Source organism: Staurois parvus, unplaced genomic scaffold, assembly GCF_062004578.1.
Source record: "Staurois parvus isolate SC_StPar_1 unplaced genomic scaffold, SC_StPar_1.0 ptg000394l, whole genome shotgun sequence".
NCBI classification, from domain to species: Eukaryota; Metazoa; Chordata; class Amphibia; order Anura; family Ranidae; genus Staurois; species Staurois parvus.
The window spans coordinates 3,907,351-3,932,486 of record NW_028318190.1 but is presented as its reverse complement, the minus strand read 5'-3'; the positions used below and the strand labels follow the sequence as shown (position 1 = coordinate 3,932,486).

General features: G+C 45.0%; 1 protein-coding gene across 1 annotated transcript in view; it reads left to right on the top strand.

The window, feature by feature from the left end:
- Positions 1–749: 749 nt before the first annotated feature.
- FGR (FGR proto-oncogene, Src family tyrosine kinase) overlaps positions 750–25,136 on the top strand; it is a 132,875-nt gene continuing 108,488 nt past the window's right edge. The window contains exon 1 of the mRNA XM_089686253.1: positions 750–884. The gene's annotated coding sequence lies outside the window, so the exon portion shown is untranslated. The remainder of the gene's footprint in view (positions 885–25,136) is intronic.

Sequence of the window (25,136 nt, the reverse complement as noted above, 5' to 3'; positions counted from 1 at the left end):
ACACTCTAAGTCCTAATTGTCAATTTTCAAAGCTGTTAGGAGGTAATTATGGGTTAGGAGTTAAGATTTTGCATTGGTTAGGTGTTAAGGTAGGGTTAGGGCTTACATTTCAGTTTTAATGAGTAAAATAGGATTAATGTTAAGCAGGGGTGGACTGACCATTTAGTCGCTCGGGCACTGCCCGAGGACCCAGGGTCAGTAGGGGGCCCCATGAGATGCCCCTGGTACCTTTCATTGGCTTTTCCATAGGCTTTTTTGGGTGTGGGCGAGGACATGGGGGCCCCATAATCCCCTATTGCCCGGGGGCCCCATGAGTTGTCAGTCCGCCCCTGATGTTAAGAGTCCATTTTAGGGGTATAGTGGTAAGGCTAGGGGAGGGGACAGTTAAGGTGACAATAAATACTAGGGATAAGTGATAGCAAGGATGGCAGAGGCTTAAAAAAAGGGGGATTGTAAGTTTGCACTTGGAACCAGGTTCAAGGACCCCAGAATTCACCACCAACTATAGATAGCCAGTTGCTATAAAAATTGTCTATGTCATTATTTTATGCCGTAAGTTCCATTCTAAAATAACAAACATGTCAACATAAATATGTGCAGTCTCCTTTAAGCATTTCACTTCCTTCTTTATAGTTTGGAGATAAATGATGTGTTAATGACTGAATTTCCAAGTTTCACTAAGTATACTGCAAACTCAGAGGACAGTAAAGAGGAACCATAAAAAGGGGGAAGTTTGAGGGAGAGATTTATGTGAACATGAGCAAAAATAGATAATCTACAGAAACATAGTGAAAGGCAGCGTAATTACAAGGCAGACGACCAAAGAAATCGCAAGGCATAGGGTGGAGGACACGTGTTGTGCAACAGCAATCACACACTGCAAGGTAGGGCACATCATTTTCTTAAATATGAATAATTGATGTTTGCCTGAACTAGATCTAACTACAAGATCTGGCATATACTGTATACTGTAAGTTAAAGAATGGTCCTATGTGTCTGTATATTAACCATACATGCTGCATAGATGTGAGTACAAGACTTTATTTGCATCTCCTACTGATTTTAAAATGCTTGCAAAAATTAAGAATTTTTTTTATATTTCTGTCAGTCAATTGCTGTACATTAAACATTTTTTAGACCGTATGCTGTATTTTAACAATCCAATAACTGGGCAACATAGTAGTTTTGAGGTTTGCTCTTCTGTCTTGTAATACTATCCCAGACAGAGTGGAGTGCATGGAGTTTGCATGCTATCCTTGTGCTTGTGTGGGTTGCCACCTTCACTCCCAAGACATCCAGGTTGGGCATCCAAATTGTCTCTAGTATATGTGTATGCATGCATGCATGTGAGATAGGGACCTTTGACTGTAAACTTCTTGAGGGCGCAGACTGTTGTGAATGTACAGTATGTAAAATGCACAACTTATATTGTATATAAATACCTGTTATTACTGCAGCTTCAGGATGCTCAGGTGAAATGGGTACTAAACACAAGACCTCAGTAGATGTTCTTGGGCCATTAGGTTGGGGTAAATAGTGATTGGCTGAAATGTAATAGTTTATTGTTATTTAATAGTCTGTTGTTTCCCTGTCGAAGAGAAGAGACAGGATGGGCACCATGGTTGTCTGCCTGTCACATACATTAATGCTCATGACATATAAGCATGTATGTGTATCATTGAGCTGAGCAAGATAAACTTCCAGTTTATTATTACTATAATACTATTTCCAACATCCAGTACAAATCCTAAATACATAGAGTTTCAGTATGTGGCCAGCTTATGGATATCTGCCAAATACACATACACAAAAAAAACAAACACGTTTAGACATTTTTTTTATGAAATTCATTTTGTGGGAAACTTTAAGATTAGATCCTATTTGTAGACAGGATGTGACCACTTCCTGCAAACATGAGTAAGCACAGTGTTATTGACAAAAAAAATCACTCCCATAATGACGTAGCTTTAGCATATCCTTGCTTCCAAATTTTCTTACACTGGCAGGCTGGATCAATGCCAGAGGCGGACTGACCATTTGGAAACTCTAACAGTGCCCGAGGGCCGGGGTCAGTAGGGGGCCCCATGAGATGCCCCTGGTACCTTTTTCATAGGCTTTTTTGAGTTTGGGTAAGGACACAGGGGCCCCATGATCCTCTATTGCCCGGGGGCACCATGAGTTGTCAGTCCGCCCCTGATCAATGCTATTATCTTATTAATCATCTTGTAGTATTGTGCAGATAAGCAGATATAAGATATTTCCTACCCAGCATGAACCAGTTGATGAATAGGTAACTGCATGCCCATGAAATAAATTCATATCCCCCTTGCCCCATCCAACCCAAGAGCAGAAGACCCGAAGCACTGGTGAAGAAGAGACAGTGTTGCCAACTGCCCAGAAATATATGGACAGTACATAAAAAATGTGGAGAATTAAGGTTGACTATAACATTTAAAGGTGCCAAAAAATATTCCAGTAAAATATAGTGACTTGTTGATACTGTAGTTGAGTAACAGTGTTCACAATGTTCTTATTTAGTGTAAAAAAGATGCACAATTGAAAATTATGGTTATGGTGCCACAAAAAAATTATATACCATGCTCAACAATACTTGACAGTGTAATGCCAATTTTGCCAGGCCAGATGATGTGTCTGTAACAAGTCAGAGCAGCCAATTATATTTTAGGCACGTTTTCATAAAAAAAAGGAAGATGGCAACCCTGAGCAGTGGCTGCTGGTGCCTAAAGGGTTGCTAACAAGTATTTGAGGAATTTTAGCAGGAAACAGCAAGGGGATAGTGATGGGGGGACATCATTACCAGGATCCTTTTATGTCTGAAGTCATTGAAATTGTGATAGATATAAAGAGGCCACATAGCCAGACCACAGTAATAGGAAGGAGAGTCACCAGCACTCAGATACCACTGTCTTGCCTTGAGGAAGGGACACTACTTGACCTGGAAACTTTGGTGATAGTTGACCTATGTGAAGGGACATGAATAAACTCTTGTGTATATTTACCTTTCATCTGAAAGCTGGTCACTCTCCTATCTTTTAGTCTAGGTTCACACCTATGAGTCCATTTTGTGTTTTGCAGAAATGCACTACAGTCCATTTAACATGATTTCCTATGGGACAGGTTCACATCTCCATGTTTTCACGCGCTGCATTTTTTGGAAAGGGTCAGGGACTTTTTTGAATGCAAAATGTTGCAGTTTTGGTTCTATGGACTTTAATTGAGATGCTGCAGAAAAGCATGTAGTGATTTTATAATGCGTTTTTGACACGTTTTGCATTTTAATCTGTCTAGCAACAAGAAAAAAAAGCAAAACGCATCAAAAACACATCAAAAACGCATATGCAAAAATGCAAAATGCACTGCAGTAACGGTGGTTTAGCACAAGGCCATCTTGTCACTACAAGCACCATCAAGCTACATAGGTCAACACTGCATGGACTGTTGCCCAGAACTATATTACTTCATATCATCAGACCAGTCACTTCAACAAATTCTTCCCATAAGATTATACACTATATTGCCAAAAGCATTGGGAAGTCTGCCTTTATACCTACATGAACTTTAATGGCATCCCAGTCTTATTCCATAAGGTTCAATATTGAGTTGGCCCACCCTTTGCAGCTATAACAGCTGCAACTCTTCTGGGAAGACTGTCCACAAGGTTTAGGAGTGTGTCTATGGGAATGTTTGACCATTCTTCCAGATGCGCATTTGTGAGGTCAGGCACTGATGGTGGACGAGATGGCCTGGCTCGCAGTCTCCGCTCTAATTCATCCCAAAGATGTTCTATCGGGTTGTGGCCAGAACTCCGTGCAGGCCAATCAAGTTCCTCCACCCAAAACTCGCTCATCCATGTCTTTATGGACCACAAAGTTGGAAGCATGAAAGTGTCCAAAATGTCTTGGTATGCTGACGCCTTACAAGTTCCCTTCACTGGAACTAAGGGGCCACGCCCAATGCCTAAAAAGCAACCCCACACCATAATTCCCCTCCACCAAACTTTACACTTGGCACAATGCAGTCAGGCAAGTACCATTCTCTGGGCAACCACCAAACCCAGATATGTCCATCAGATTGCCAGACAGAGAAGCGTGATTCGTCCATGGAAACCCATTCCATGAAGATCTTTACGCACTGATGTTGTGCTAATCTGAAGGTCACATGAAGTTTGGAGGTCTTTAGCTATTGACCCTGCAGACAGTTGGTGACTTCTTCGCACTGTGCGTTCAGCATGCGCTGACCCCCCTTCCGGTTTGTGGCTGAGTTGCTGTTGTTCCCAGTTGCTTCCACTTTGTTACAATACCACTAACAGTTGACTGTGGAATATTTAGAAACAAGGAAATTTCACGGATGGACTTATTGCACAGGAGACAACCTATCACGGTACCACGCTTGAATTCACTGAGCTGCTGAGAGCGACCCATTCTTTCACAAATGTTTGTAGAAGCAGTCTGCATGCCTAGGTGCTTGATTTTATACACCTGTGGCCACGGAGATGATTGGAACACCTGAATCCAATAATTTGGAGGGGTGTCCAAATAATTTTGGCAATATAGTGTATATTCTCCATGGTCTCACTGTATGTAGGAACATAACCAACCTTTTTTGACCCCTGCCGACATGGACTAGAGACTTTGTATTGTAGACTATGAGATTTGTAGTGTGTATAGACCGTTGCACATAACCACAACTAAGATGTCACTAAGAAGTGGATGTGTATTGATTATTATTCAAGAATAAGGAGAGTGTTTAGTGTCCCTTTAAATCCGTTTACAGCCCACCCTAGGAGACATCGTCCAAGGCTTGGCGGGGCCCTGCCTCACTAATTTTGCTGATCATATATGACATATGAGCACATATGTGCTCTCACTCTTGGCCACCTCACTAGCAATTTGTTAAAATTACCTCTGATACAAGCCCATTAATGGATGTAACAGTCAACTAGGCAGCTCCTACACTGTATATAGTTCATGTAACATGGCACAGTGGCATACACATGCAATAGCAAGTGCCTAACATATAACATAGCACTGTATCTTAAACATGATACTGTTTCTGACCCGTATACAATGGCGAGGTGTCTGACACCTTTAAGATAGAATGGTGTCTGGAAGGTACTGTATAATGTACACTTGTTCCATAACATTATATCTCATTGATGTAACATAACATGATATCTGACAAATGGAGTATGTTACTTTACCTCGCAGGCGTAACCTGGACTCTATTTGATGTGATAAAATGGCACTGTATTTAGCAGATTTAATGCGGTACAGTATCAGAAGCATGTAACATGTCAAAATACCCAAAGCATGTAACATAGTACAGTATATGTCATATGGAACTGTATCTGAAAGGTGAAAGATACTATGATACAGAGGCGTAGCTAGGATATTTTGCGCCCAGGGACGAATGGCCACCTCATGACACAACCCCCCCCCCACTTCATATGGTTCCTGTTGAACACCCCCCCGTCCCGATCACATTGCCCCCCCCCCTTCATCCATGGCACTACTCACCCGGCTCAGCTCTCCCCTCCGGCAAATGCCCGGCTCACTGCCCTCCTCTCCGCTCCTCTCCCGGCTGGCTCCTCTCTCCTCTCCTAACTCACTGTGGATGGCAGACGTATCAGATGACACGTCTGCTGCAGCTGCTGTAGTGATCTTGTGACCTCATTTTGGCGCCCCTGTACCTTGGCGCCTGGGTACATATGTGCCCCCCTGCCCCCCCCAGCTACGCCTCTGCCATGATATGAGATGCATGTAATATAGTGCATTATCTAGCCGGTGTGATCCACGTAACACAGTATGAGACCAATGTAACATGACATGGTATTAGACAGGTGCAACATAGCACTGTACTTGCATCATATTTGCGGAATAAAAAAATGTACATGATATCAGTGAAATAGAAGTGAATGTATGTAAACTGAATGTCAAATAAATGTATTGCTAGAGAGTTTTTTTTTTCTTTGAGAGGGTGCATGTGATCAGCACAGGGCCAATCAGCACTGTCCAGACAGAGGGTCGGGGGTTATGAAGTCTCATAGGACAGTCACAGCAGAATGAAAACTCCTCCTACAAGCTTTACCCAGTGCTCAGCTGGACACTGATAGAAATCACAAGACTGCTCTAACTGCTGAAGAGATGAAGAGGAAAAGGATTTAGCAGTTTAGATTTACTAAAATAATTGCATTGCTATGTTCTGTGTATGGTGTTAGACCAGATATAGTGAATGCAGGGTCCTGGGTTTAGTAACAATTTGAGCCTGAGTTCACACTGATGCGGTGTGGAATTCACACTGGTTTCTGTGCAATTTCCCCACCGCATCATAATCACACCCCATTCATATGAACAACTTGCTGTTTTCTATGGGGCAGCCGGATGGAAATGGACCACCTGTCCGTTACCATCCGATTGCTATCTGATCTGATCCACCAGACAGATGGGGAAAGGATCCCCATCCGTCTGTTTTTGGCATACACTTGTCCGCTGACACCCGCCAGTCCATAGATCTATGGATGGTTCGATTGGGTCCGCCTGAAAAACTGACAGGTGGACCCGGTCAGGCCATCAGTGTGAAAGGGGCCTTATACACATCATTAAACGATGTTCAATAAGTGCCAACAAATCTGTTGATCCTGCTAGAAATTCAGTGAACTCGATACAGGTGTGAATTGTAAGCAGCATTATTAACTTCTGTGAAAGAACATCTCACCCTTTGTTATGAAGATAAGGAGTATAGTACAGTACAGGAGGTGCCACTCACTGTTAGTGGCTTAGCAGTCTATCCTTCTGTGCTCTCCTCAGACCTAGGTGATGTCCAGGCTAGTCTGTATAATTTGCTCAGAACTTGGAGGTCTGGATGCACAGTTACTTGGAGTCAGTGTGTGGGTACTGAGATCTGTACTGGTCACTGCTGGGGGCACTAACATTTGTACTTGTCACTGCTAGGGGCACTGAGATCTGTGTCAGTCACTGCTGGGAACATTAAGATCTGAACTGGTTACTGATGTGGACACTGATGTCTATGTAGGTCACTGCTGGTAACACTTAGATCTATACTGGTCACTGGATGAAAGGCTTGGCAACCAGTCCAATTTATCATTTCCAGTGGCTAAGTAGTCTTGACTATCCTCTATAAATTGTTGTGCATTACAAAGTCCTGACCAAAGTTTTCACTGTCTCAACAGCTCGTGGTTATAATGAGGTTTTTCTCTAAGGTAGACTCAGTTTTATTTGTATGTGTGCAGAAAAGTAATTATAATAAAAGAGTATTCATAAAATGAGTTCCACTTGTGATAGCAGAGATATTAAGACTTGTGGCAGGAACATATGATAGAAATGCGCAATTACCGGACGCGCATGAATAATGCACATATAATCAATATCCACCGAGATCACTTAGGCAGGTGGTATGGGTGAGCTTCCAAGGTAGATCATCTAGTCTTGGTGGTATGTAGTTAGACTGTTAGATCCAGAGGTCCCCTTAAGGTTGGATGGGTGCACAACCTGGATACAAGGGCTCCCTCCCTCTGGTGGTGGTGGATCATAAAGGGTGTCCTGGAAATTAATAGGCTCCAAAAGAAACCAAAGGACAGATGCCCATAGTGTAGTATTTCCAACGTTTTATTTGTGCAAGAATATAGTAAAAACAGGGTAGTATACACTACAAATCTCATTTATAATGAAGCAGAGTGATACTAACCCCTTACTTAAGATGGCCGCCGGGCCTCCTCGTGGCTCCAGGCGGCTGTGACGTCACGCTCTGTTGGCTCCTCCTTAGGCCTTTTCGTGCAGAGCACATCATCAGAGGGGAGGCCTCCCCTCCCTCTTACTATACACAATGTACATAGTGAATAGGCACAGGTTCTGTTTATTCACCCCCTTTAAGCCACTTCCGCTATTACACACAATCTTGCCATACCTACCATTCACGTAGTCACTAGGAAGTGTTGACACTATGTCCCCCCCCCCCCCCCCCCCACAACTTTTTTTTAGTGCAACCCCAGATCGGACAAGCAAGCTTCTACCTTGTTCTGAAGCCTTTGTTTTACACCATCCATGTCCCTCAAACAGTTCTGCAGTCTGTGCTTTAATTAACCGGTTATCTTTTTGTGATATCTTCACTCTGCTAGAAGTGTCCACATCTATCAGTAAGTGACATAAAAGATAGGACTTGGTGCATCATGTGCCAAGATTTAGGTACGTATTTGGGGTATTTCAAATAGTTTTTATTAAAAGTAACCTATCAATTAGTTAGAAGGAGAGAAGTGCTCTGAACTGAGCCTTATCTATGACCCAAACTATTTTTTTTTTCATTTTTGCATAGAAAAGGGTTAAAACCCCATAATTGTTTCTCCTGTTGCCTATGTTCCCCTGTTCAAAGCTCCCCTCTGCCCCCCTTGCCGTAACTGTTGGACTACAGATGTGCACTTCCTCCAACAGCTTATTGTTCTCATTGCTAAGGAAAACCCAGCATTATTCCCAGGGTTTTTGTCAAATAATGTGCAGATACCTAACCACCCTCCCCTGGGCCACTTTTTTTCACTTCCTCCCCATCTCCCAGCTTCCCCTGCTCACCCCTGCAACCCCATTCACAGTTCACCTTTGCACCCCCTATCCACAGCTCACTACTTCTCCCCTCTATTACAGCTCCTCTCTGCCCCCTCATCCACGGCTGGCCTCTGCACCAGAACCACAGCTCAACTATGCACCCCTGATCTACAATTCACTTCTGTACCTCTCCCCCATCCACAGCTCACTTCTGCATTACATCATCCCCATCCACAGCTCAGCTCTGTACCCTTATCAACAGCTCATCTCTGCACCCTTGTCAGCAGCTCACCTCTGCTGCTCCTGTCCATAGCTCACCTCTGTACCTTCCATATCCAGAGCTCACCTCTCTTCACCCCTTTGTCCACAACTTACATCTGCACCCCTTCCAATTCACCTAACACCTCCTTCTACAGCTCATCTTTGCACTCCCCAATCCGCAGCTCATCTTCACACACCCCTCAGGTCACTTCTGCACCCCCTCATCCACAGTTCTCCTCTGCATCCCCTGTCTACAGCTCACCACTCCCCCTCCAGTCCACTTCTTCATCTCTATCTGAAGCTCACCTCTGCACCCCCATCTACAGCTAACCTCTACACATCCTGTAAGCAGCTCACCACTGTTCCCCTCCCTACTCCAGCTCACCTTTGCACCAACATCCATTGCTCACCTTTGCACCCCATCCTCAATTCTTTTTTGCATCCCCCATCCACAGATCACCTTTGCAGTCCCTCTGTCCACAGCTCAACTCTCCATCTGCCCTGTTTACAGCTAACCTCTGCAACCTTTCAGTAAAACTTCAACTCTACCCCTTTCATTCATAGCTCATCATTTCTTTCCCTCACCCAAACTTTCCTCTGCACCCCCATTCACAGATCACCTCTGCACCCCCATCTTCACACCTAAGGTCCCCTTTCACACAGCTGGTTTGTTGCACCCTCTGGATTTCTGCAGTAAGAATCTTGCTGCAGGAATGACCAGGTTATGCGATTAGGATCGGATGCTCAGTCCATTTAAACTAATGGTGGTCTGACAGCGGCTGCTGCTGATCGCATGTAGCCGCACACAGAGTGATTAGCCATAGTTCTGGGACAGATATTCGAGCCTGGAGGCAGCTGATTGCATCCAGGCTCAGACATCTGTCCTGGAACCGCAGCTAAATGCTCTCTGTGCAGCTACGTGCGATCAGCTGCCACTGTCAACCTCCCATTAGTTTAAATGATCTGAGCATCCAATACTAATCGCATAACCCAGTCATTTCTGCAGCAAGAAGCTGCAGATGATTTCCGCTGGAATCCAGAGGCCACAACAAACTGGCCGTGTGAAAGGGGTCTTATTGACATATTTCTATAACTGTAAACTAATGAAAAAAATCTCATCTATGATCAATTAACTTCTGCCTGGCAGTACTAGTGTCGTTGGTTTGAATCCCAGCCATGGCACCACCTACCTGGAGTTTGCATGTTCTTCCTGTGCCTGAGTGGGTTTCCTCCCACACTCCAAAGACATGCTGGTAGGTTAATTGGATCCTGTCTAAAATTGGGCCTAGTATGTGTTTGTATGAATGTTACTTAGATTGACGGTTAGGGACTGATGTGAATGTAAAATAAATATGTAAAATGCTATGTATATTGATAGCGCTATATAAGTACCTGAAATAAAAAAAATTAAGATTATTTAGTCATCATAATCCCTGATTAACTGCAATCTGATATACATATTGAAATGTAAACTTGACAAAATACATTTCAAATGTTGTACAAAATAGGAAGTTTGTTACACAGTCATTAACTTTTCTGTATTGCTAAATATTACACTTATACCTCCACCCCTCACACTCCCCCGCTCTTCCTTCCTCCACACACCAAAACCTACAGCAACCAGAAATGTAATTTACTTCTAGCCTTGCTCCACTGACAATATCAGGAAAATCTGCAGCCATTTTCTTATTGGATGTAGTAAGTACCTTTAAACAATAAAATGGAAGGAGGTAGTTATTTATCAGTCAGATCAAGGGCGATCCTTGAGAAGTCCATGAGCGTTTGTATATAGAATAATGTGTTCTCTCTCTTGCCTTCTCTGTTATGCTTTTGCAAAATAATGAAGTAGAGGTGACAGAAAAAGGACCTTAACTAAGATAGCAGTTGCAGAATGAAATCATTCAGTCAGCAAGGGACACTATTTTTGCTTCAAGAAAGCCATGATAGGGTCTTTAGGATACTGTCAGTGTTGTATTTAAAATAAATGCCCAATTTCGTAAAAAAAAAAATAATAATAATTATAGATTATAGCTAGAGATGAGCGAATCGAACTTGGCGAAGTGGAATTCGTTTCGAATATTAGGAAAATTTCGATTCGCGACGAATCCGAAAATTAGCAGACTTCGGATGCGCGAATCAAAATTTTTCCAAAAATGGCGGCGACATGTGCGGCGACGGAGCGGGGATCTCTGGGAAGGCGCGCAGACAAGGCGCGCTGACCCATAATGCATTCATTCATGACATGTGATCACATTAGCCAATCAGCAGCCAGCCAGCCAGCACTGTGTAATGGTCGAGCTATAAATTGCGGCCATTTTAGAATTCTCCATTTGCCTCTAGTCATTCAAGAGAGGCAGACCTGGCTGTATTGAGGGAGAGAGTTAGGGACACAGAAACGTTACTTAGGGCCAGAGAAAACGTTACTTAGGGACACAGAAACGTTACTTAGGGCCACAGAAACGTTACTTAGGGCCACAGAAACGTTACTTAGGGCCACAGAATCGTTACTTAGGGACACAGAAACGTTACTTAGGGACACAGAAACGTTACTTAGGGCCACAGAAACGTTACTTAGGGCCACAGAATCGTTACTTAGGGCCACAGAAACGTTACTTAGGGCCACAGAAACGTTACTTAGGGCCACAGAATCGTTACTTAGGGCCACAGAAACGTTACTTAGGGCCACAGAAACGTTACTTAGGGGCACAGAAACGTTACTTAGGGCCACAGAATCGTTACTTAGGGCCACAGAAACGTTACTTAGGGACACAGAAACGTTACTTAGGGCCACAGAATCGTTACATAGGGACACAGAACCGTTACTTAGGGCCACAGAAACGTTACTTAGGGACACAGAATTGTTACTCAGGGACAGACACAGAATTGTTACTGAGGGACACAGAATTGTTACTGAGGGACACAGAATTGTTACTCAGGGACAGACACAGAATTGTTACTCAGAGACAGACACAGAATTGTTACTCAGGGACAGACACAGAATTGTTACTCAGGGACAGACACAGAATTGTTACTGAGGGACACAGAATTGTTACTGAGGGACACAGAATTGTTACTCAGGGACAGACACAGAATTGTTACTCAGGGACAGACACAGAATTGTTACTCAGGGACAGACACAGAATTGCTACTCAGGGACAGACACAGAATTGTTACTGAGGGACACAGAATTGTTACTGAGGGACACAGAATTGTTACTGAGGGACAGACACAGAATTGTTACTCAGGGACAGACACAGAATTGTTACTGAGGGACACAGAATTGTTACTGAGGGACACAGAATTGTTACTGAGGGACACAGAATTGTTACTGAGGGACACAGAATTGTTACTCAGGGGCAGACACAGAATTGTTACTCAGGGACAGACACAGAATTGTTACTCAGGGACACAGAATTGTTACTGAGGGACACAGAATTGTTACTGAGGGACACAGAATTGTTACTCAGGGACAGACACAGAATTGTTACTCAGGGACAGACACAGAATTGTTACTGAGGGACACAGAATTCTTACTGAGGGACACAGAATTGTTACTGAGGGACACAGAATTGTTACTGAGGGACACAGAATTGTTAATAAGGGACACAGAATTGTTACTCAGGGACAGACACAGAATTGTTACTCAGGGACAGACACAGAATTGTTACTCAGGGACAGACACAGAATTGTTACTCAGGGACAGACACAGAATTGTTACTGAGGGACACAGAATTGTTACTGAGGGACACAGAATTGTTACTGAGGGACACAGAATTGTTACTCAGGGACAGACACAGAATTGTTACTCAGGGACAGACACAGAATTGTTACTCAGGGACAGACACAGAATTGTTACTGAGGGACACAGAATTGTTACTGAGGGACACAGAATTGTTACTGAGGGACACAGAATTGTTACTCAGGGACAGACACAGAATTGTTACTCAGGGACAGACACAGAATTGTTACTGAGGGACACAGAATTGTTACTCAGGGACAGACACAGAATTGTTACTCAGGGACAGACACAGAATTGTTACTCAGGGACAGACACAGAATTGTTACTCAGGGACAGACACAGAATTGTTACTGAGGGACACAGAATTGTTACTGAGGGACACAGAATTGTTACTCAGGGACAGACACAGAATTGTTACTCAGGGACAGACACAGAATTGTTACTGAGGGACACAGAATTGTTACTGAGGGATACAGAATTGTTACTCAGGGACAGACACAGAATTGTTACTCAGGGACAGACACAGAATTGTTACTGAGGGACACAGAATTGTTACTGAGGGACACAGAATTGTTACTCAGGGACAGACACAGAATTGTTACTCAGGGACAGACACAGAATTGTTACTGAGGGACACAGAATTGTTACTGAGGGACACAGAATTGTTACTCAGGGACAGACACAGAATTGTTACTCAGGGACAGACAAAGAATTGTTACTCAGGGACAGACACAGAATTGTTACTGAGGGACACAGAATTGTTACTGAGGGACACAGAATTGTTACTCAGGGACAGACACAGAATTGTTACTCAGGGACAGACACAGAATTGTTACTCAGGGACAGACACAGAATTGTTACTGAGGGACACAGAATTGTTACTGAGGGACACAGAATTGTTACTGAGGGACACAGAATTATTACTGAGGGACACAGAATTGTTACTCAGGGACAGACACAGAATTGTTACTCAGGGACAGACACAGAATTGTTACTGAGGGACACAGAATTGTTACTGAGGGACACAGAATTATTACTGAGGGACACAGAATTGTTACTCAGGGACAGACACAGAATTGTTACTCAGGGACAGACACAGAATTGTTACTCAGGGACAGACACAGAATTGTTACTCAGGGACACAGAATTGTTACTGAGGGACACAGAATTGTTACTGAGGGACACAGAATTGTTACTGAGGGACACAGAATTGTTACTCAGGGACAGACACAGAATTGTTACTCAGGGACAGACACAGAATTGTTACTGAGGGACACAGAATTCTTACTGAGGGACACAGAATTGTTACTGAGGGACACAGAATTGTTACTCAGGGACAGACACAGAATTGTTACTCAGGGACAGACACAGAATTGTTACTCAGGGACAGACACAGAATTGCTACTCAGGGACAGACACAGAATTGTTACTGAGGGACACAGAATTGTTACTGAGGGACACAGAATTGTTACTGAGGGACACAGAATTGTTACTCGGGGACAGACACAGAATTGTTACTCAGGGACAGACACAGAATTGTTACTCAGGGACAGACACAGAATTGTTACTCAGGGACAGACACAGAATTGTTACTGAGGGACACAGAATTCTTACTGAGGGACACAGAATTGTTACTGAGGGACACAGAATTGTTACTCAGGGACAGACACAGAATTGTTACTCAGGGACAGACACAGAATTGTTACTCAGGGACAGACACAGAATTGTTACTGAGAGACACAGAATTGTTACTGAGGGACACAGAATTGTTACTGAGGGACACAGAATTGTTACTCAGGGACAGACACAGAATTGTTACTCAGGGACAGACACAGAATTGTTACTGAGGGACAAAGAATTGTTACTGAGGGACACAGAATTGTTACTGAGGGACACAGAATTGTTACTCAGGGACAGACACAGAATTGTTACTCAGGGACAGACACAGAATTGTTACTGAGGGACACAGAATTGTTACTCAGGGACAGACACAGAATTGTTACTCAGGGACAGACACAGAATTGTTACTCAGGGACAGACACAGAATTGTTACTCAGGGACAGACACAGAATTGTTACTCAAGGACAGACACAGAATTGTTACTGAGGGACACAGAATTGTTACTCAGGGACAGACACAGAATTGTTACTCAGGGACAGACACAGAATTGTTACTGAGGGACACAGAATTGTTACTGAGGGACACAGAATTGTTACTGAGGGACACAGAATTGTTACTCAGGGACAGACACAGAATTGTTACTCAGGGACAGACACAGAATTGTTACTGAGGGACACAGAATTGTTACTGAGGGACACAGAATTGTTACTCAGGGACAGACACAGAATTGTTACTCAGGGACAGACACAGAATTGTTACTGAGGGACACAGAATTGTTACTGAGGGACACAGAATTGTTACTCAGGGACAGACACAGAATTGTTACTCAGGGACAGACAAAGAATTGTTACTCAGGGACAGACACAGAATTGTTACTGAGGGACACAGAATTGTTACTCAGGGACAGACACAGAATTGTTACTCAGGGACAGACACAGAATTGTTACTCAGGGACAGACACAGAATTGTTACTCAGGGACAGACACAGAATTGTTACTCAGGGACAGACACAGAATTGTTACTGAGGGACACAGAATTGTTACTGAGGGACACAGAATTGTTACTGAGGGACACAGAATTATTACTGAGGGACACAGAATTGTTACTCAGGGACAGACACAGAATTGTTACTCAGGGACAGACACAGAATTGTTACTGAGGGACACAGAATTGTTACTGAGGGACACAGAATTGTTACTGAGGGACACAGAATTATTACTGAGGGACACAGAATTGTTACTCAGGGACAGACACAGAATTGTTACTGAGGGACACAGAATTCTTACTGAGGGACACAGAATTGTTACTGAGGGACACAGAATTGTTACTCAGGGACAGACACAGAATTGTTACTCAGGGACAGACACAGAATTGTTACTCAGGGACAGACACAGAATTGCTACTCAGGGACAGACACAGAATTGTTACTGAGGGACACAGAATTGTTACTGAGGGACACAGAATTGTTACTGAGGGACACAGAATTGTTACTGAGGGACACAGAATTGTTACTCGGGGACAGACACAGAATTGTTACTCAGGGACAGACACAGAATTGTTACTGAGGGACACAGAATTGTTACTGAGGGACACAGAATTGTTACTGAGGGACACAGAATTGTTACTGAGGGACACAGAATTGTTACTCGGGGACAGACACAGAATTGTTACTCAGGGACAGACACAGAATTGTTACTCAGGGACACAGAATTGTTACTGAGGGACACAGAATTGTTACTGAGGGACACAGAATTGTTACTCAGGGACAGACACAGAATTGTTACTCAGGGACAGACACAGAATTGTTACTGAGGGACACAGAATTCTTACTGAGGGACACAGAATTGTTACTGAGGGACACAGAATTGTTAATGAGGGACACAGAATTGTTACTCAGGGACAGACACAGAATTGTTACTCAGGGACAGACACAGAATTGTTACTCAAGGACAGACACAGAATTGTTACTCAGGGACAGACACAGAATTGTTACTGAGGGACACAGAATTGTTACTGAGGGACACAGAATTGTTACTGAGGGACACAGAATTGTTACTCAGGGACAGACACAGAATTGTTACTCAGGGACAGACACAGAATTGTTACTGAGGGACACAGAATTGTTACTGAGGGACACAGAATTGTTACTGAGGGACACAGAATTGTTACTCAGGGACAGACACAGAATTGTTACTCAGGGACAGACACAGAATTGTTACTCAGGGACAGACACAGAATTGTTACTGAGGGACACAGAATTGTTACTGAGGGACACAGAATTGTTACTCAGGGACAGACACAGAATTGTTACTCAGGGACAGACACAGAATTGTTACTCAGGGACAGACACAGAATTGTTACTCAGGGACAGACACAGAATTGTTACTGAGGGACACAGTATTGTTACTGAGGGAGACAGAATTGTTACTGAGGGACACAGAATTGTTACTCAGGGACAGACACAGAATTGTTACTCAGGGACAGACACAGAATTGTTACTGAGGGACACAGAATTGTTACTGAGGGACACAGAATTGTTACTGAGGGACACAGAATTGTTACTCAGGGACAGACACAGAATTGTTACTGAGGGACACAGAATTGTTACTGAGGGACACAGAATTGTTACTGAGGGACACAGAATTGTTACTCAGGGACAGACACAGAATTGTTACTCAGGGACAGACACAGAATTGTTACTCAGGGACAGACACAGAATTGTTACTGAGGGACACAGAATTGTTACTGAGGGACACAGAATTGTTACTCAGGGACAGACACAGAATTGTTACTCAGGGACAGACACAGAATTGTTACTCAGGGACAGACACAGAATTGTTACTGAGGGACACAGAATTGTTACTGAGGGACACAGAATTGTTACTCAGGGACAGACACAGAATTGTTACTGAGGGACACAGAATTGTTACTCAGGGACACAGAATTGTTACTCAGGGACAGACACAGAATTGTTACTGAGGGACACAGAATTGTTACTGAGGGACACAGAATTGTTACTCAGGGACAGACACAGAATTGTTACTGAGGGACACAGAATTGTTACTCAGGGACACAGAATTGTTACTGAGGGACACAGAATTGTTACTCAGGGACACAGAATTGTTACTCAGGGACAGACACAGAATTGTTAATGAGGGACACAGAATTGTTACTGAGGGACACAGAATTGTTACTGAGGGACACAGAATTGTTACTCAGGGACAGACACAGAATTGTTACTGAGGGACACAGAATTGTTACTGAGGGACACAGAATTGTTACTCAGGGACACAGAATTGTTACTCAGGGACAGACACAGAATTGTTACTCAGGGACACAGAATTGTTACTCAGGGACACAGAATCGTTGAATTAAAGAGTATGTCAGACAACATGCAGAGGAGTGGCAGAGGAGGCAATGTTTTAGGAGCGAGCAGACGTGGCAGCAGAGGAAGGGGTCGAGGCAGCACTAGTCGCAGCCAGAGGCCAGTGCTCCCGGTGTCATCCAGCGGTCGTGTCTCCACCGACAACCCTGCCGTCATCGATTGGTTGGCTCGGTCGTCTTCCTCTTCCCAGGTCACCTCTGACACCTACAGCCAACGGTCGGTGGGTACGTCAGACACAACCGTTAGTTGGCATGGCCCGGGAGCAAGCCCACTGAAATCACGTGTCCTCTACCTGCCCCTGTCCTTTGGTGTTCCCTCACCAAGCGAAGTATCGCATGCTGTGGGCTCAGCCCCACTTTACAGTGAGGAAGAGCTAACAGAGGGCGGTCAGGAACGGGGGGAGACATCCGCCTCTTCAGCAGCCAGGCGAAGAAGTAGTGGCGAGGAGAGTGGCTCGGTAGCCGGTCTAGAGACAGGTCTGTCTCCTGACCCACACGCAGCCGAGGGGGCTAGTAGTGAGGCGGAGACCCTAATTGATGATGATGAGGCTGATCGCACTTGGCAGCCTCGTCGTCATCAGGCTATTGCTTCCGCATCATCAGGAGATGAGGGTGGCAGCTTGGCAGCGAGCAAAACAGTCGGTGGGTTGCCCAGGAGGCAGCAGGGTCGCAGCAGTGTCAGTGGAGGCAAACGGCCACGGAGTAGAGCACCAGCTCCACTGCAGCCTACCACCACGGCCAGTAGTGCTGCCGGTGTGCACGGAGGAAGTAGCAGTCAGCCAGTGAGGAGTATCGGGGGCAAAGTTTCCTACTCGTCGGTGTGGCAATTTTTCGTCAAGCCGCCCGAGGAAGTAAACGTAGCCGTATGTCGACTATGTGGCCAGAAAGTCAAGCGTGGCCAGGGGGCCCATGTTGGGACTACAGCGTTGCGGCAGCATATGCAGCGTCGCCATTTGGTGGCCTGGGAAAACCGTGATAAAGATACGGCGGTTCTGCCTGCCCCAGCCCCCGCTCCATCACCCGCTCCGTTACTTGCTCCGTCACCCGATGTCAATCGCCCTCTATCAGCCAGTCAAGGCTCCAACACCTCTGCTGAGGGGAGTTGTCGCTCGTTGGCATCTTCCGCTCGTTCAGATGCTCCTTCTCCTGCTACTCCTCTTCACGGATTCCGTCAGCAGTCTTTCTTGGAATCCGTTTCCAAGAGACAACAGTTTGCGAGCACGCACCCGACGGTGCAAAAGCTGAACGTCCTCCTGTCCAAGTTGCTGGTGCTGCAGTCCCTCCCTTTCCAAGTGGTGGACTCAGCACCTTTCCGAGAAATGATGGCTTGTGCCGCGCCGCGGTGGAGAGTGCCAAGCCGTCATTTCTTCGCCAAAAAGGCAGTGCCAGCCCTGCATTCACATGTAGAAGAGATGGTGGGCCAGTCTTTGAGCATGTCGGTCTCTGCCAAAGTGCACGGCAGCGCCGACGTGTGGAGCTGTAACTACGGTCAGGGACAGTACATGTCATTTACGGCCCACTGGGTGAACGTGGTGCCGGAACAGCCGCACCAGCAACTTGGACAGGTCACGCCGCTTTTGCCTCCACGTTTGCACGTCCTTGGTCCACAAAAGATGTCCGCCTCTGCCACCTCTTCTTCCGCCGTGTCCTCAGCCGCCACCCCCGTGCCAAGTCCCATTACTCGACCGGCATATCACATGTGCAGGGCGCAACGGTGTCACGCTGTGCTGCACCTGGTATGCCTTGGCGAATGTAGTCACACAGGGGAGGAACTTCTGAGTGTAATGAACAGAGAAATCGACAGATGGCTGTCTCCGCGCAAACTGAAAATCGGAACCATGTTGACCGACAACGGAAAGAACATGGTGTCTGCTCTGCGTCAAGGAAGGTTGTGCCATGCGCCATGCATGGCTCACGTGTTCAATCTGGTTGTCAAGCGGTTCCTAAAATCCACCATCCCACTGCAAGACATCCTTAAAATGTCACGTAAACTTTGCATGCATTTCAGCCATTCCTACACCGCAAAGCACACCCTCCTTGAGCTGCAGCGGCAGAACGGAATTCCACAGCATCGCCTGATCTGCGACGTTGCAACAAGGTGGAATTCAACCCTACACATGTTAGACCGCCTTTACGAACAGCGAAAGGCCATCACCGATTTCCTGATGTTACAAGCGGATAAAGGTACTCCCCTGTGTAACTTAGATGTCAGCCATTGGCAGCTCATGCGTGACACCTGCCGCTTGCTCAGGCCCTTTGAGGAGGCCACGCTATTCGTGAGTCGGCAGGACTATGGGATGAACGACGTCATTCCTCTGTTGCACGTCCTGGAACAAATGCTGTTAACAATGGCTGGTCAGGGTGCGGTAGACGTGGCGCACAGATCTCAACGCCACATGACCCCTGTGGGGACAGGACAGGAAGAAGAGGAGGAGGTAGAGGAGGACATTGGTGCTCAGGAATTATTGAGTGAAATGGGTGGTTTTTCCACTCAGCGGACAGGAGTGGAGGAGCAGGAGCATCTGGTAGAGGAGGAGGAGGAGGAGACAGAGGACCCAGACGCACCGTGGCAGTATGCTGTGGAGATGGAGGCAGGGAGTCCCTCGCATTCCTTGGCACAAATGGCCCATAGCATGCTCGGTTGCTTGCGTAGCGGCAGCCGAATAATAACCATCAGACAGAGGGATGACTTTTGGCTGTCCACCTTGTTGGACCCTCGCTACCGTTCAAAAATGGTGGCCTTTTTCACACCTGCTGAGAGGGAGGCCAAAATAACGTACTATAAAAACCACCTATGTAGTCAGTTGGTCTCTGCCTTTCTGCGCCAACGTCCATCCTCAGACACTGTGGGCCCTGTGCGCTCGCGTTCCGCTGCCATGGCAGCAGGGGAGGGGTGGGGTGGTAGGAGCAGTGGCAGCTCCACCAGCAGCGGCTGCCTCAGTCTGCAGTCGATGATGAGTAGCTTTCTTCACCAGCGCAGTGAGGAAACTACTAACCAGCCGCAGCAGCAGCAGCATCAGGTGGACCTGGAGCAGGACCTCAAACAACAGGCTTGGGCCTACTTGGACAGCACCCTGCCAACCGAGGTAGACAATCCCCTTGACTACTGGGCAACGAAACTTGACCTTTGGCCCCAACTAGCTGAATTTGCCCTTGAAAGGCTGTCATGCCCGGCCAGTAGCGTGGCATCGGAGCGCGTGTTTAGTGCGGCAGGAGGTATTGTAACTCCGCGGAGGACACGACTGTCCACCCAAAGTGTGGAGAGACTCACGTTTGTGAAAATGAATCAGGCGTGGATTAGTCTGGATTTCAAACCACCAGTTCCTGACACAACTGACTAAATCCGCCATGAATCATGCCCCAAACATGTGCCACTTTCAGGTCTCCTCACACTGCTGGTGTGTTCCATTTTTTGTCATAGGGTGCTGGCAGATTATGGGCCTCCCATTGCTGCTGCCAGGCCCAAAATCTGCCATGGGCCCCCGTAACGCCTCCTCATGCTGCTGCCAGGTCCAGAGTGTGTCATGGGTCCCTGTACGGCCTCCCATTGCTGCTGTCTCCATCGCCACACTCTGCCATGTGCCACTTTCAGGTCTCCTCACACTGCTGGTGGGTTCCATTTTTGTCATAGGGTGCTGTATGGCCTCCCATTGCTGCTTCCTCCACCGCCACACTGTGGCTCCACACTCTGGTTTTGGCCCCGTGACTGCCCAAATGAGTGAAGTGTGCGGTGATTCTAAGATCGACGGCACTCATCTGCATGTCATACTGACTGACAGTATTATTTCTCTTCCCCAGCAGACTCCAAGGGCATTTAAATTAAAGGTACAGTGTTCTGCACTAATATGAAGGCTCTCTGAAGCCTAGAAACACCCTTTTATAAGTTAAATTCGCAGCGAATATATTCGCATCGAATCGAATTTATTCCTCGAATTCGCCGAATCAGCCGAATCGAATTTTTGAATACTTCGCTCATCTCTAATTATAGCTACATAAGTCATTTTAAAGCCTCACTCCAGCCTCAAGCATGTTTCATTTTGGACAATATGGAGTTGGGTTAGAACTTTTCTCAGGTTTTAAACACTGCTTGTGTCCCAATGGAGATATGTTTGTCAGGCTTTAGAAACTACCTACTTCTTGTCCTGTTCTGTTTTATACACATTGCCTGCAGAGAATGCAATGTATATAGTATGTCTCCATCTGGGAACTAAGACAGAAATAAAATCCTGACAGAGGTTCTAAACTTCCCTCACTGTACTATGAAATTTTATTTTTGTTTTATTTTTTACTTTGTTTTTATTGCCACTTGTGAGCCCGTTGAGGGTAATTCTCTTGTGTGACACCGGTCATATAAACAGGAAGGGGAAGTCTCCCAAATCGGAGATATAGATCACAACAAAACCTTACAGAAGTTCTAACCTTTCCCCACTGTATCAAAATGTATATAGTGTAAACTGTTGCTGGCGTTGACTTTAAAATTATTAAAAAGTATTAAAATCACCTCCACATCACAAACTATATAGTTATACTTTTCTAAGACTGTAAAAAAAAAAAAAATCAAATGTTGTTTCCTTGCAATATATTGTGTACAGAATTCCCCAAGAAATCTCATTCCTGGCTTGTGCGATGGGTTTATTCCTTTTTTCAAAAGCCTACACAGGTACAACTCAAATTTGTAGGGGTTTTCCACAACAGGAGTTGAACTTTCAGTGAGATCCTTTCAAAAGCTGGCCATGCTCACATAGACTTTTTTTATTGGATGTAGCCACTGTTTGGCCAACAATCGAAGGATATCAGTGGAATGGTGCCGTGAGGGCACTACCCTCTGTGCTGTGTGAACTGCAACCTGGGCTACATTTACAACAAAACTTCATTAAACGAACATGCATTCATTCATGATGGCTTGTTAAAGTATTTTGCATATATGATGTTCATACCTAAGCATAGACCTGTATAGATTTCCCCAAGGATGGACTTTTCCTGCTCATGTAGGTGGTTCACTGCCTTTGGCAGCATTTTGTTGCCTAACTTATTGTGGTTGTAAACCCTTACATATACCTGATGAAGTGACTAGTTTCCGGTGATACACAGAAATGAAACAAGCCCTCTCACATACATTTTACCTGTTTATCTGCAGCCATACTTCTTTAGATTGTGCTATAAACACACAGATCAAAGGATTTTTCTCAGCTCTAGAAGCAGGGGTCTTTGATATCACACACACTGCAGAGCTAGAGCACAGAGTTCCATGATGGAAAACATGAAAGGAACACACCTACCTCTACTCAGGTTTACAGGCTCATAGAAAAACACACAGAACTAAGGATATGAATCACCTGCTGTATGCTGGACTGGGTGGGCGGGGGGGGGGGGGGGTGCATTGCCCTCTAGGTTGCTGTATCCAGAAAATCTGAAGTGACTCATGCAGATAGCAGAAAGAGGGGAAATCAGAAGGGAGTCAGATTTTAGATTAAGGCTAGTATATGCTATAGATGGATATGCTTTGTTCATCTATGTCTGAGGTTTAAAACCACTTTAAGCTGGCCATACACAATTAGCTTTTTTTTGTTCAGCCTGACAAATGTGGTGGATGGAGGAATTCTCTCCCGTTCCAAAAACATTATATATATATATATATAATGATACTGTAGATAGATAGATAGATAAATACAGATTGTTACTTCTAGTTCAGAAAGGTTAAAGACATGGCAGAATATGTATTATATACTGTATATTGCCAGTGAAAATATTGGATTCCACCAATCCTCTTCAATAATCTCCTCCAATTGCCATGTATATGTAAAGAAAAAAAGGTAGAGCACCATGCTCCAATTAGTATGAAATCTGATGATAAAATCAGGGACTCTTGATGTCATATTTGACTAAATGCACTAGGCCGGAAGTCGGAACGTCACCATACATGGGTGAGTCTGTACCGATCGGATCGGAATATGTAATGTGTTTTGACACTGTTGTTTATCATTATGTGTGAGTTCCTTTAACTTTTTTACAATAAATGTTATCATCCAGTTTCACACTAATTGGAGCAAGGGACGTTTGCACATATATGGCTGTTGTTGGGGACTGATGAAGAGAGTTGGTGGAATCCTATGTGTTTACTAGCAGCATTTCTATTGATCTGTTTTGCACAGTATGACTTTTCACTAGTCCAGGGATGAGCAATGACAATGGTGAAAGGAATAAAATATATTAGGAGAGACTGGAGGAAGTCAGCCCTTGTCTCTGTGACACCAGGACAACAAAATGAGCATATCTTGGAACATTTACAATGCTATGAGCTTGAGATTGCAGGGCAGGGGGCCAACAGTGGCATGAGAATGGGAATAACAGAGGTGCACTTAGCACTGCAGTGATCTTGAGGATTTGAAAAAATACTAGAGGTGTGGTTTCCTAGGGCCCTGGTAATATGCTCCACTAAACAAACAGTACTGAATTAACAATTTAATGGGCAGTAAACTTTATTACGTACCCTGACAATATATGGACAACAAATACGTAACATTACTTGGGCAACACACATCTAATGGTGGCAATCTGCAGGAAACAAATGGGCAGTTGTTACAATATGTGGGCAACAAATGGATATTCACTGAATTATTGGCAATGGCAATAACAATGCCCACAAAACTTGATTTCAGTTTTTAATTGCCCAAAATTTTACTATGCCACACTTTATTCATTTACCATTTACCATAACCATTAGCGAACAATCTTGTTTCTTCTCCTCCATAGATTTGAATAGGGCTAGGAGAATACATTACTGACAGTTGCTAATTTAGGACACTGGGACATTGCTAACTTATGGTGTGGGTGTCAGCACCTGTGGTAGTGAGCTCTTGATCCACAACTTGGGGTTCCCCAGGGCGCGGAGTCTAAGCCCCACCCTGTTTGGTCTCCAGGGCCCCTGATGGAGGGGATGGACTTGCAGTAGGCTAGGACCAGGTCGTGGCCCCCAGGTACACCCAGCTGAGGTAGAGGGGACCGCTAGCGGGAGCAGGGTACAACGGGAGAAGACACAGAGAATCCAGTATGCAAGCCGAAGTCAGGACAGGTGGAAAACAAGCAGGGTCAGGAACGAAGCCGGGGTTGGTACACAGGTAGACTATATAGGATTCAAAGTAGTAACACAAGGGAGCTCCAACAACAAGACGTTGCTCAGGCAAAGTGGGACAGACTGAGCATGTCTTAAATAGACAAGCCAGCTGGGAGGCGGCCCAGGAAGTGATAGAAGGGAAGGACATAAAACCCAGAGGATAGCAGAAGACGCCCACAGGTGAGCACAGACAAACACACATGTGAAGGAATCAAGAGCAGCAAAGAGGTAAGAATAAACACACAAGAGGCTGCAGGCTACCTTGTGACATTACCCCCCGCTTACGAGGTCTCCCCACTTTTTTAGGGCCAGGCTTAAGGGGAAACTTCTGATGAAAAAATTCCATCAGACGGGGTGCAGAAACATCAGTAGAAGGAATCCAACAACTCTCCTCAGGACCATATCCCTTCCAGTAAATAAGATACAAGAGCTTCCCTCTGATGAA